The sequence below is a fragment of the Aythya fuligula genome, chromosome 18 (assembly GCF_009819795.1).
Source record: "Aythya fuligula isolate bAytFul2 chromosome 18, bAytFul2.pri, whole genome shotgun sequence".
NCBI classification, from domain to species: domain Eukaryota; kingdom Metazoa; phylum Chordata; class Aves; order Anseriformes; family Anatidae; genus Aythya; species Aythya fuligula.
The window spans coordinates 8,567,081-8,581,313 of record NC_045576.1 but is presented as its reverse complement, the minus strand read 5'-3'; positions in this window follow the sequence as shown (position 1 = coordinate 8,581,313).

Sequence of the window (14,233 nt, the reverse complement as noted above, 5' to 3'; positions counted from 1 at the left end):
CAAATCATTGTTTTTCCTGAATTAGCCACATATTTTCAAATACATACAGGAAAAAGTTGGCTAGGAGTCTGCTACAACATTAGTGAAGTCTCTATTTTGAGAATAAATTGTGACTAATAACATCTGTCCACTTCACAGGAGGGAGCTTTTGGAGCAGTAACATCAAGAGCAAGGTGTTCCAGTAAGCGTTAGTGAAGGTCGATATTAAGCAGTCAGTGAAAGTGTTATTACAAGGAAGGTACTCTGAGCATGAGGAAAGCTAATTCTAGAAACCTGTCAAAGGTATGAGTTTACTGCTAAATACTTGTCATAACTGTTTTCAAAAACAGGATAGTGTTCTCTGAAGTACTGGTTTTTTTAACACAGCTTTACTAATGGTGCATTTTACAAATCATGGAAAAGCAGAATATGCTATGAAGGTGTTAAATAGATTAGAGTATTTAAACTTATTGAAGTGTTAAACCTAAATATCTTTGGAAGAGGAAAAAAAAATAAGCACACTTTACTAAGATGCTTGATACAGGATTTTTCTGTTACAACCAAATTTAGTTAAAATCTAGATGGGACTGAAAATCTGTTAAATTTCAGAAAACTAGAAGCTGAAACTGGTTGATACTTCACTAGAGGGCAGCACTTAATCACTTATTTTGGACATTCAATGGCTTTATGCAATGTATCAGTTCCTCCTGTGACAGCCCTGCTCCTGAGTAGGGTTGTGGTTCTCAACATGACTCAGCTTTTTTTTTTTTTTTTTTTATAATTTCTGTACTTCAGGCTTAGGTTTAAACAGCATGACCTAATCCACAAAACTATTGCATCTTTTTTCAGATAGGTGCCATGACTTCTAAAAAGGTAGGTTTTTAATAAGTTAGATTGACCAATCACATGAAAGTAGCTGTGAAGTATTTTAGTACACTTAATCCACTTGTCTCTCTGCCCCTCTTCTTCCAGTGTGTCTCCATTCTTTCCATGAAGAAATAATTCTGAACTTAGTGTTTCAAAACCATATAGCAAGCCGTTAACAGATCTCAAACTAGGAATTAAGGGATTCCTGGCCTTGTTAAGTTAACAAGTCCAACAGCTTCTAATGCTCTTCCCTGTACATCCTGCAGATTTGTGGTTTAGGTTGAATGGGACAGGAAAGCGAATAGAAAAGGTGTTACATAGTGTGGTGTGGTGCTGTATGCTGTTGTGTCACTGCAAATGCTTCCAAATAATGCCAGAAAGAAAGGAGAGATTAAACATTTTAAACAAATTCTGTGATGTGGTTAGCAAATATGAAGCTTGACAATGAGGAGCACTGGAGAACAAGCAAGTTTAACCTTTGCACTAAATATCTTAGTTCTTGCTGTTGTATTTTGTCTTCTGCAAAACATAGCTTACAGCTCCATTCAACATAGAATAGTGAAGACTTCTGCGTTTTGAGAAATGAAAAAAACCTCAGTGTGTCTGTGGCATTTTGTAATGTGTTTTCAGTAATGACTTTCAGGTAATTACCAGATTTAAAAAGTGGGATGTTGATAAGTATTGCAAGAAGTTGATGTTACTAATGTGTCCAGGATATTTATTTGTGATTAATTTCTAGTTCATTTGTGGATGAATTACCACATTTTAGATAAACATATCACAGTACTCATCTCAAATGAAAAATTCAGCTTTGTCAATTTGCTATGTGTTAATAGTACTTATACTTCTGACCTATTTAAAACCTTTGTGTTTAATTCCTTTTTTTCCTAGCGTGGCTTTTTTTTTTTTTTTTTTTTAGTGGCATTGCTCAGCTGAAGTTCTTTTAATGAATTATTTCTCTGCTTTTTCCTCTTCCATTCTCCTTGGCAAAATAAATTTTATTGATGTAGCCCATTAAATATTTATCACCACAGCCTTTCCCCTTCAGGCTGTGATCTTGTCCAATTTTGCAAGCTAAAGACAATTAGTCTGGTGCTTAGAAAGGAAATCTGAAAGGAAAAAAAGACTGACTAGATGCTGGAGTAACACTGGTTACTTAGATTATTAGGTTTACTACTAAGTCTGTCTTGAAACAGTTTGCTCCTGATTCTGGAACTAGATTTGTGGTGAAATTGAATAGCAAAAATTTAAAGGATCAGAATGATTTTCACCATGTCTAATTCAAGGTCCAAGAGTGCTTCTCTCAAAATTATTTGGAAAGTTAGTTCCATAAATCGCTGTGGAACTGCTTCAACCACTACCTGATTTTCCTAGCTATTTGCTGATTAGGGAGAGCAAGTAAGAATCTCCTCTCTGGATGCAGTGCTATAGATGTGGCAGTTACAGAACACCTTAAAAAGAAGCTGGTTTCTCACCTAACAGTGCTTCTCAAAAGTATTTAAAGGTCTCAAGTAACACCCTAACGTGCACACACACACCCCCCCTCTCTGCCCCTTTTTTTGTTGGTTTTGGCAGGGGGGCTGTGGTTTGTGAGTCCTGGTGGAGGATATGGAGCTCTTCTGAAGGATGTCAGCAGTAAAAGGCTGTACTGGACAAAATGCTCAGGTTACTGCTATCTGATACGTCTAGGCATCCAGCTGGCATTCAGTAGACCACACTGTCACTAAAATCTTGTGTATTTACACTGCATTTTTGAGCAGCAATGCACTAGGCACTTAATGACTTCCTACTGTTGTTTGGCTTTCTGTTGATGAAACTATGGAACAAAGATTACGTTTTCTGGAACAGAACATCTCTTGGGTGCTCAGACATGATATTTGTCCTGTGTCTGTATGGCAGGGAATACAGTCTAACCCATTCTGGGGCACTCATTGAGGCAGTCTGCACCTGTGTATTTTCTTCTGGTGACTAAAACTATTAAGTTACAGATCTTGTCAAATTACTTTGAGCCCCCTTAACCTGAACAAAATCTTATAAGCTGATTATACACTTTGAACTGACTGCAGCCTGATTTGATTTTCATAATATATATTACAATATGTGCCTGAAAACTCAAGATCACTGTACTGAGATGAAGTCTGGAAATGAGTGGAAAAGTCCTTGTTAATAGGAAATTCAAGGTTACATTTAATTGAGAAGACACAAGAAATGTGTGGGTAAATATAGCAGTCACATGGGATTCAAGAATAACAGGCAAATTTGTGTAAGTTAATTTTCTATTTAACAAAGCCCTTTATTGCTTATAAAAATGTTTATATCTATATTAACATAATCCAGCTGTCAGTTCTCAAACCACTTAGTGCTGGTGTATTTCAGCTGTGTATTATACCACATACTGAGCCGAGGCTATAAAGTGATGTATACCAATTAAGATTAATTATTGTAAGATTTAGTATGGACAGATAGCTGGTCAAAATTTAGCAAATCTTCAATTAAAGTGTTTCTCCTTTTTTCTTTCTCAAAGAATGCTGTTTGGCAGAACAATGCTGATTTTCTGTGTCTAAATTTATCTCGACCTATTTTGATTGGATATAACGACTTTAATGTAGTTGTGGAACAGAGAACAGAGGCTGTCCTTGGGATCCCTTGAGGGTACGGGTTTCAGTTGCAGAAAAAGCAAAGTTTAAATGCTGTTTCCAGTTGAATGGAAGACTCTTGAGATTTGTGACTCTTATTCGCGGTTTAAGTGATGTGTTGCATCAGGCCTGATAGCAAGTGGCTTTTCTCTAAAGATACTGAGGAATTCAGAAATACACAGACTATACTAAAGTCAAGGAAAAGTTTTAAAACTGTGTACTTAAGCTTTCCAATCAGAACTGTGTAATTTTGGAGTAAGCATGAGTTGCTGAGGGCTTATGAAAACTTTTTATTCAAATTCAGGACTATAAACAATACGCTTTCCCTTTGTAGGATGGAGATTATAGATCTTATTTTAGATCTAGATCTATAGATCTTATTTTCTTGTAGATTTTTGAAAAAGATGCTGTAGCTTCACTGTGGCAAAGTTGAATTGTGTTTCTAATTTCCCTCAAGGTATTTGAGTAAAAGGCGTGACAGGCATAGAGCAGCAAGGTGCAGATTATTATGGTCAGAAGAGAAACCAGTGTTTTGCTTAAAATTCATCCTATTGTGATTAACATAATAGCAATTTGTACTTGCAGGTACAATGTCCACTTAGTAATCTTAAAGTGGAGGTGCTATATAATTCAAAACAGTGTCTTGAAGCCCAGCAGGGCTAAATTAGGGAAAAATGTTAGTGTCTTCCTTGATTGTAATCATCTGTACTTGCAGCCCATTCAGTTTGAAGATCTAAAAGAGCTTTATTAAGGGATGTAATCATGTATAGTAAGTAATATTAGGTTTGTCTTGGGGGGGAGGGGAAGGGAGAGGTACAGAGGTGAAATAAATGATATGCTGAGTTGGAACTGGGATCTCAAGTTTAGTTGCTTGATTTCCTGTCATTTTTTTCTAAAACATTGGATTAGCTTCTCTCATTGGATTGTTATGCCTTGGCCTGTTTTTGTATATGCACCTGCTATTCCCTTTTTTTACTGATTTGTAGTTCTGGAATGATACTGAAGGTGTTCCTTTCATTCTCCAGTCTGTTTTCCTTCTGCAGATACTTTAAAGTGACTCTGCTGATGAATATGGTGTTTAGATTTTGTGAGGAGTACTAGTTCTCTGGGAACTGATGTTCAGGTCAGAGTATTTCTAACCTGTCAGCTTTGGCAGGTTTCTGCAAAGACAGTCAGTAAAGTTGAAATTGTTGCAGAAAATTAAAACTTGCACAGAAATTCATAGGTTCCCGCGTCTCTTCTGAATATGGATGAAAATACAATCCAGGAAAATGGGAGGGGGGTATGTCATAAAGTTGGCTATAGTCAGGGCCATCTAAAAATAATTACCTTTATTATAAACTTACATAAATATCTTGCTATCTTGTGTGTCTAATAATGCCAGAGCTGCTTTTCCACAGTGAAATTTTACTTGTCTAATTTTCTAAACACTTTGTGACCATCTGTCTTCACTCTGGATATGAGACATTAATTAAAGCCTTTAAGAGATGTGCAGTAAACTTACCCTCAAATCTCTGAGAAGTCAGTTTTTTTACACACAGCTTAAAGGAGACCATTAGCTGTCTGGATTCCTGTCAATAAAACAAACTCTGGTGATGCTAGGGGTAAGTCCAATAATTAGGGGTAGTGACATATTGAACAGCAGAAAAATCCCCAGCAGTTAGCAAAATGTCTGGAAGAATCCAGATGTGGGAGATTCAGTATGATGATTTCTATAGGTTACATCGGTGCACTGCAGAAAATGCAAATGACAAACTAAAAGAAGTGCTCAGTAACACAGTCAGTTGTATTTATTGCTAAAATAATTGCTTGATACTGTTGTGCTGATATAAACTCAGGGTGTCTCTGTAAACAACTGTCTTGTAACAATACATACAGAATTCTGCCCTACATGCAGTGTACTGATGCTTCTACCCAGAAAGAAGCTAACCAAGAAATACCTTTGGAAATTACATTTTTGGGGGCGTACCTTTAAAAAAAAAAATAATGCAGCTGTAATAACTCCCTGAGTTTGTTTGAATATATCCTCCAGCAAATCATGTCTTCACCTCTGAGCAATTAAAACAGTAGAACAGAATTTCACTTGAATGCATTTAATGCTTTTTTCTTGGTTTTGCCATATGCTGATTTCTCCTGGAGGGAGAAAATCTGAGAGTATCATGTAACATTTTTCCAAATAGAATAATAAATGAGTGGGTGTTTGAGATGTGAAAGGATATGAATCTCTGAAGCTGGCTTAGATAATTTGTTTTTTTAGTTGCGCGGAGTAAGTCCAATGTTTTCAGGAGCATTTTCAGCTCAGAAGATTGTGTGCTTATGCAAAACATGGCCAAGAACAGATGAAGGTGAAATATGGTAAATTAACGAATGGGTCAGGTCTCTAGTTTTTCCTGATGAAGGTGAAATATGGTAAATTAATGAATGGGTCAGGTCTCTAGTTTTTCCTGAGTCTGGAAGACTTGACTAACTTCCAACAGCAGTAAAATAGCCAGATCTGCTGAAGGGCTCTGCAAGAACAGGACCCCCCTGCCCCAGCTCTGCACGTCCGAGTGCCTGGCGCTGGGCACAGCTCTGTGGCACAAGCTGCTCTTTTTCTTCTGAGCTTTGTTGTCTTCCTGATCTATCCTCTGGGAACCTCTTCCTTGGTTTTTCAGACAGACTTAGATAAGTCCCCTGGAAAAAAAGAGTGCTCAGCTGGCACTCTTAATCTAAAAATATGAGGCACATAATTGCTGTTAACACTCATAACAGTTTTAAGTTCATGGAAAGTTAGCCAATATTTTTAATGGAGCTACTTCACAGTTAGATTATGTTCCTGATGAGCGTGTCATTGCTTCATTAGGTTTCTCCCCTCATAGTTTTCCTGCATTTTGATAGCAAATGATCCTTTGCTCTCAAGGACATAGCCAGGGCTGATGTTTCTGTGAAACACATGGTGATGCCACCTACAGATGCATTTCATCTTCTAGGTGTCTGTGCCACTTTCAGAGATCAGCCTAGGAAGAAGGGTTAGGGAAGAAAACTTGCAAAAAATGAGTTTATTAAATTTTTATGGTAATGATCTTAAGTGCTTATGTATAGTGGTAGTGAAAATGATGAGACTGATATACTCCAGCTACTAACTTATACTTCATTAACTTTATTAGGCAAAATTACTTAAGACTTCATAAATATCAAATGCTAGTCCCTGCACACAGAGCAGTATCATAACATTTATAAGCATCATTAAGTGCTGGAGTGCACATTCGCACACATGTGTTGTAGCAGAAGTGAGATCACTAAACAACAGAGATGCATTTATTTTCTGGGGAACAATTTCCTGAATTCATGGGAGTTTTAAAACTATTTCAAGGAGTTCTGCATTTCCATAATCAGGTATACAAATGCCTTATTCTGAAGTTTTTACCCAGCAAAATATCAGCTGGGTATGTCAGGTGTTTCTGGGTTGGATGATGATTTATGGGGTCATGGTTCAGATCGTAGCAATCCCTCATTTCTGAGAGGCCGGACACCTGTGCTCTGGCTGAAGCTGGGGAGATGCAGCAGGAGGCACTTGCACTGTGCTGTTATGGGGGCCTGGCATTTGCTCTTCTCTGTGCTCACTGGATGGAGCAGTCATGGGGTTAAACATTGAAGGTCTACTTAGTGTCAGTCATTCATCTCTAAGCCTTCTAAGTGAAGCACAAAGTCCTTTCAAAAAGTAAAAAAGCTTTCATAATGATGAGGCTGTGTCTTGTTCCCACAGAATTCAGAAGGAACAAGTACATATTCTTCCATTTCAGACTTTTTCTTTAATTATAGCCTCAGATTTTTCATCACAGTGGTCAAAAAGCATCTCTTAGTAGTACAAAGAACTATGCCCATCCAAGGTATTTTAGAAACAGCTACGTAAATGGATTTGTCTGAAGATAACGACAGGTTGAGCTTGTTAAAACCAAGTTGACAAGTTAAGTGGAGAAGCCTGTCTTGAAGTGGCATGTGATGGGACACCTGTGCAGGCAGGCAGCTATAGCTGAGTGGAAGCAGAGCAGAGGTTCTTTTTTACGGATGAATTCAGCTTGGGTCAAGGTATGCCTGAGTGTGGGAAGAAAGGTAAGAGTTCCCTTATGGTATAATGCTTTTCTGAATCTTTTTCCTGGGGGGTGAAGCTTTGCTCATCGGTATATTTGTGTGATGGTGGTGAATTTCTCTGCAGCGACCTGGAGCTGGAAGTCCAGACGGTCCTTCTGAGCTGCTGTTTCTCTTCAAGTTTTAGTTTCAGTAGTTTGACAATAGCTGAATTCTGGGAAAGGTATCCCTAAGGGAATCTGAAGTGTGTTTTCTGAAAGCTCTAGGGATAGCTCCGTTAATCTAGATTTAGCGAGTTGTTTGGGATGTAGTACTCTTATTATCACTGTAGAAACTGCCTGTGCAGAGATGGATTGAAACAGGACCACTTTCCTGAGAGATGTTTGCCTTCTCAGACTTATAATAGGAAAGCCGTGGGGATGCAGGCTGAAGGGAATTCCTGCCAGGATGAGCAATTGTGTCTCTTGTGTACCTGGTTCTTGGTATTTTTCCTAATTCCTGGTTTCTTGCTGGTGGTTTTGGCTTCGTGGCCATCCCCATTGAACTGCAGGCTGCTGGTTTACAGAAGAGGGAGCAGTCATGCTCCTTTCTCACCTGGCTGCTCCTCTTGGCTTTCCTCAGTGTAATGTGGTGAAACAGCTCTTTTTTTTTTTTGTGAGTGCGGATTAATGAACAGTTAAAGAACAAAGAAATGAATGTTAACATACTGATGGGACTATCACACTGTATATATGTGACTGAGTAAGCCCTGCCATGCCTGCAGTGTGCTTAACTGCGGGGCTTCTAAAATCAGGAAGGGCTCAGGAGAGACAGGCAGCCGTTGAGGGAGGCAGAAGTGCTGCAGCAGCGCGTGCAGGAGCAGAGATGCATTCCTTATGCCCTCCTCTAAAAGGCTATTGTATAGTTTGCCTTATTAGTATGGAGCCATTTCACTGCTCTTGATGTGTGTAAATGCTACCAGAAGCTCTTGCTGTGTAGTAATTCTTAACCGTGCTAGGTGTGTTTCCCTGAATTATGGTGACGAGGTTGCCTAATGTTGCTTTACAGCGCCTATTGCCTATTTAAGGATACAGCAGGCTGTTTGGGGTATAGCTCTTACAAAGGCAATGATGAGCTGCTGTACAGACTTGTCACTAATACCTGAGTGCATTCTAGGTAATCTGTTCTGCAGTATTTTTTACTGACATGGTCCCTCTAAAGCTAAGAGAGTAACGGGTGATTTGTAAGCCTGAAAAAAAACCCCTCCATTTGTCGGATGGGGGGAAAAATTTGTACTAGGTCTGCAAAGAGGCTTCATAATTTTTACATGTGAGCATCTTGGAAAATTTCAGGGGGGAAAAAAATCAAGCTTTTATTTTAAAAAACAACAAAACCTTCTGGTATGCTTACTCAGAAGAGCCATATGTACCGCAGTCAGTGTGGATAAACCTCCTCAGCTGAACCCTGCTACCCGGGGGAACAGGGTGTTCTTTAAAGTTCAAATCAGAATTTAAATTTTTCATATGCTCTTCTTGTCTAATAGTACGTACAAACACACAGCTCTCATGTAGGGTATTTTTTTTCATCTTTCCATCTCTGCTCAGGCAGAAGGATTCTCATTCTGGTAAATATTAAACTGGATGAAAACCTCGATTAAGGGGGGGAAAAAAAGTTTTAGGGACTGCTCAGCTGGGTTAGGCCTGTACAGGCTGATAGGGAACGAGAGATGCTTGTCTGCTGGGACAGCACTGTGAATCCAGGATCATCTGAGGATCAGGAAATAAGATTTTTGCCACCTAATACTCTGGAGGAGCTCTAGGTCAGGTGGCAGAAATTATTTCCCAATATAGTTTTTGGATCCCTGTGAATGTGGGCAAAACAGCCTGTGGGACTGCGCTGGGCTCTCCTTTCAGACACTGTCCCTGTGGCCATGGCCGTGATCCCATGTGCTGTTCTGGTCGTGGGTTCCATGTCTGGCTGTGGGGTTTCCCTTCCAAAGGGTTCTGGCTCTCCTGCTTCTGATAAAACTCATTTGCAGGCTAAATCCTTCTCACTGTGATAAGTTATTTTTTCTTTTCTGCATCTTTGCCTTCCAACCTCCCTTCTTTCTTTTTAATATAACTAGCACAGGTGGGATAAAGGCAAAGAGCAAGTTGCTGCACCCTAGGTGAAATTTATAGCTTTTGAAAAGCTCCTGTGGCTTGGGATGTTAATCCTAACCTGGGACTGTTGCTTAAAGAAGCAAATGTTTAATAACCTGCCCTAATGCTCTGCTGCTGGCAAGGGGAAAAAGACTGAGCAGTCTTTCCCCAGACATGCCACTGTAATATCTCATTGCAGCAGTTTTAGTAATGGCACAGAGCTTCAATTTTTTTTAAATCTTAAAAGTGGTCCCAAGCACATATATATGTACCAAGCCTGTCTCTGATTTTTCCAGAGTTCATTCAAAATTTAGTTTAATAATAATGAGACAGGTTTGTGCTTCCCCACCTACCCCAAGAGTGCTGTCTGTTGAGGAAGGGGTGGGAGGCCTTAGTGAGATTGCTTGACGAAGGCTGGAAAAGGAGGGCTAAAGGGGTTGCTGTGTGGAAGGTGGCTTCATCCTTTTTGGTTGTTTGGCCTCCTGTCTCTCCCCCTCCCCATCCACTTTCTCCTCAAAACCTATTTCTCCTTTGCCGTGTGTTCCCTTCTCTCTGCACAGGAGTCTTCTTGGCTTTGCCCCAAGCTTGTTTTGTTTGTATTTTTTGTACTGCACTTTAAGATGGAATCTCTAAGTCCAGCCAGAGACCAGAGTCCCCTTGCTCTAGGCACGCACAAAATGCTGTCTTCTGCCCCTGAAAGGTTTTGAAGGTTATATTTTTGCAAAAGTCCAGTTCTGTGGCTTTATTTTTCATTCTGGGGGTGGTAAGTTGATCTAGTCTGCTGTTTAGCCCAGTGTAAAGCTCTGAAGTCACTTGAAGAATGTGGATGAGGGTTTAAGAAAATGTAACCATCTTCTAAAAATTTAAAATGAGCAGGTTCCATGACCCAGCAGATTAATTCAGAGGGAATCAAGTGATACGCGGCAGAGGTAAGACATCTGATGAACAGCTCCAGTACAGGAGGGCAAATGATGTCAGCTTCATTTAAAAGTAATTGTTTTTGTACATGGCTGGCATATAAACTATGATAACCTGACATTACAATAACCTGACACTACAACGTGCTCCTCAGTACAAATGGGTGGTGAAAGCAGATGTTTTATTTTAGTATTCAACCAGCAGCACTTCAGTGGCACCTAATTAGCGTATATATAGATACAGCTATTTGAGACAAAACCATTGTAGAGCAGAAATGTCTCTACAAGTACTGGTCTGCAACTTTTCTGGACTTCCAGTGTGTGAGCTTATTGCTGGACTAGCTTTGCTGAGAAGCAGTAAATAGTTCAAAACCAGCACAAGAGAGAGGTTCTCCAAGACAATTTCTTGTTGGTAAACGCAAAATAATTACCACTTGATGGCTGCTCATTCCAGTCTTCAAAATAAGCTCTTGATCTCATTTTGTTCTTTAGTAGACAGGTATACTCATACAAAAAAGTGATCACCAGAGTTAGTGCTAATTAGCTGCCTTGCTGGCAGTCTTTGCCCAGAGACGTGAGATGTGAGAGGACAGCAGATGTTAAAATATCCTTTTATTCTCAGTATGCTCCTTTTGTCTTGTACTTTGTTGTCACTTACATCTGTGCATTGTGAAGGTTAAAGAATGTGATCCATCATTTTTACGTTTCTGTGGAAATTGCTGTGAATGGCACAAGGTGTAAGGCAGTGCAGGACTGGGCACAGTATTTCTAGAAGGGACGTGGGGAGTTGGCAGCATGTAGAGTTCACATGGCTGCCACTTGTAATATTTTCCTTTTTCTTTCAGTAATGTGACTTTTGCAAACACTAAGTAATGTGTTTTTATGAAGCCTTGTGATCTGCTGGTGCCCAGTGGGCAAAAGTGTTACCAGGCTGATGGCTTGCAGGTGGGACATTTTAGTGAGGTAAACTCATGGGTGTGGATGATTTTTTGCAAGCTCTGTTGAAGTCTGGTATGCAGAAGAACTTTGTGAAAAGAGGCAAATTTGAGGCATCCCTCCAAGATGTTTGTATTTTTCCTATTGTGTATAAACACATTCCACTGGAGGAACTTGGTGTTAGCAAATATGTGGGGAGTGCTGTGAGCATTGGAATGTATCTTCAGCATTCATACAGACCTAAACACAGGTAAATCCCTTGTTCTTTTCAGTCCTTAAAAATGTTTAAGTATTGCAGTCTTGTTTTGGAAGTTTCCCTTTTTCCAAGTTGTTCCAAGTGCTCCTTGCAGATAAGGGTTCTCCAGACAAGTGTATCAGGGAAACATGGGGCCCTGTGTGCTTCTGTTCAATATCACAGGTTTTGAAATCACCTGGATTTAGGTGGTGATGTATTGGTAGCTTAATGCAATCATGTATGCAGGGTGTTGGCTTAGAACACTTTTGAAAGCAAGATATTTTTGTGAATTTTAAAACTCCGCTGACTATTTGAGTGGCTTAATGAAAACCTTGACAGTTCTAACTCGTCTCTTTGTTTTCTGACTGCTAAATGACTTTTATTGTATTTTACTTTATGCCATAGCGTTATCACAGACTGAAATGAATTTATCCCTTTTCTCCTTCCTCAGACAGAAACTGATGAGGTCTCAATTTTCCAAATAGGCTTCATTTACAGGCACAGAAACCTCTGAAAATTCAGGCTGCTTTCATTCCCCCATTTCAAGTTCCAGACAGTAAATAGTGTGCAGCAGTATGGGGAACACAACACAGAGCTTTTCATTTACAAAGCCCTATTTGCAGAGCTGGGGAGAAGTCCTTTGTCTGGCAATGGAACAAGTGCAGTGAGAAGCAATGGCTTTTCATTTTCTTTGATCCAATAATTTACTGACGGTACAGTCCCAAGAATGCCCTTGCAGTGCTTGCATTGTGGTGTGGCATTGCATCAGCTGCTTCTAACCTACAGAGGGAGCAAATGTAAAATGGGGGTGGGAAGGGGTGGGGAAGCACATTTCCTGTTACTATGGGGCATGTATCCGACTTTATGTGGCACTTTAAATATTAAAAAGGAGCTCATTAAGCAATTTCTGCAAATTAGGCTTCTCGTGGCATAGCATGGACTTGCTCTGTTTTCTGTACTGACTGCTACGGCTGTGATTGTGTATCCATGTGTTTCTCTGCTGCTGTTTGGAAGGAGTCATATTTTTACAGCAACATAACCCATTTTCCCTTTATTGTAATTGTTTTGGAATAAGAAGTAATCATCCAGGACTGACCAACTTGCTCTACCAAACGTTCTGTTCTCAATTCTAGTAAATTGCTTTGAGAATTGAACAAAGCGCTGTTCAATCATGCAAGATATCCATTCTGAACAACACCAGGAAAGTAAACCTACTTTAGCCCGTTGCAATCATGTCTTTTTCTACATCTTGAAGATAAAAACTGTAAGAGCATGATACCAAATGTGCAGAACTTATGAATCTCCATTCATTCAATAAGGAACTTAGTTTGATAAAGTAACTCCATGTACCTTGTTCAAATCCCCAGACTTGGCAGGCGTTTAAATTATTACTAATAGAGTAAGACTTCTTTGATAGGAACTTTTATCAGTGGGTATCAGTGTTCTGCAGTTAAGACTGAAGCTATCAGGCTATTTGAAGGGGCCTGCACAGGGCTGGCAGGTATCAGCAAGGCATACCCCCACCTCCTTTAGGATCTCTTTGTGTCTCTGGGTTCCTGCTTTCCTTTCTTTGTCCATACAGGTGTAAACAAGGGTTATCTGCTGGGTGGCTGCTCTCGTGTCCCAGTAATCCTCTGTTTGAGCTTGTGCTTTCAGGATGGCCAGAACCTGAAAACTTTGTATTTCAGTGTGTAATATTAAACTAACATAGATCAAACAAAAGCTTTCAATTATACGTTAGCCAGACTTAGTGATAAATAGTTCTTCGTCTACCTGTTGCAGAACGGTTGATGACTGAACGATCAGTTTGGATTGCCTGTTGGGCTAGAGTCTAAGATCTTTCCAACTTGTTAATCTCTCAGCAGCTGCAGCACGGTGTGCTGTAGGGGTGGTGCATATCAGAGTAGTACAGGGCAGAAGGAATTGGCCTGGAGGTTTTATTGCAGTTTTGTCTGCAGATGCTGTCTGTATCCCCTGTGCTCCATGCTAAACCTCCCAGGGAAAATGCTGTCTGGGGAAAGCCTTGTTTGCTATTCTTGCTGTTAGCGTTAAGCAGATATTTGTATAGATAGGGAAAGATTCCCTGTGATCTTCAGTCTTTCAAACATGGTAGCACGTTACATGAGACTGGGATCAATATCTTTCAACATTTTTCATTTCATTTGTTGGTTTTAGTTGTTTTATGTCATAGTTGGTTAAGTCTGAAATTAAGTGTACAGGCTTCAGTGTCATGTCATATTCTTGCACTGATGCACAGTATGGCCACTGGCACGTGCTCTCCCATATTCTTTGGGTGAGGGGAAAAAATGTAATGGAAGTCTTTATAGGTATAAGAAAAGTGATATTGAAGATGGTTATTGTTCACAGAAACACTACCTTTTCCAGAAACACTGTATGAGGTTTTCCTATACTTCTATTTATATGGAAGATAGGTAGTGACTGCTTGAAAGAAACCAACCGCCTCTTGAGTAAATA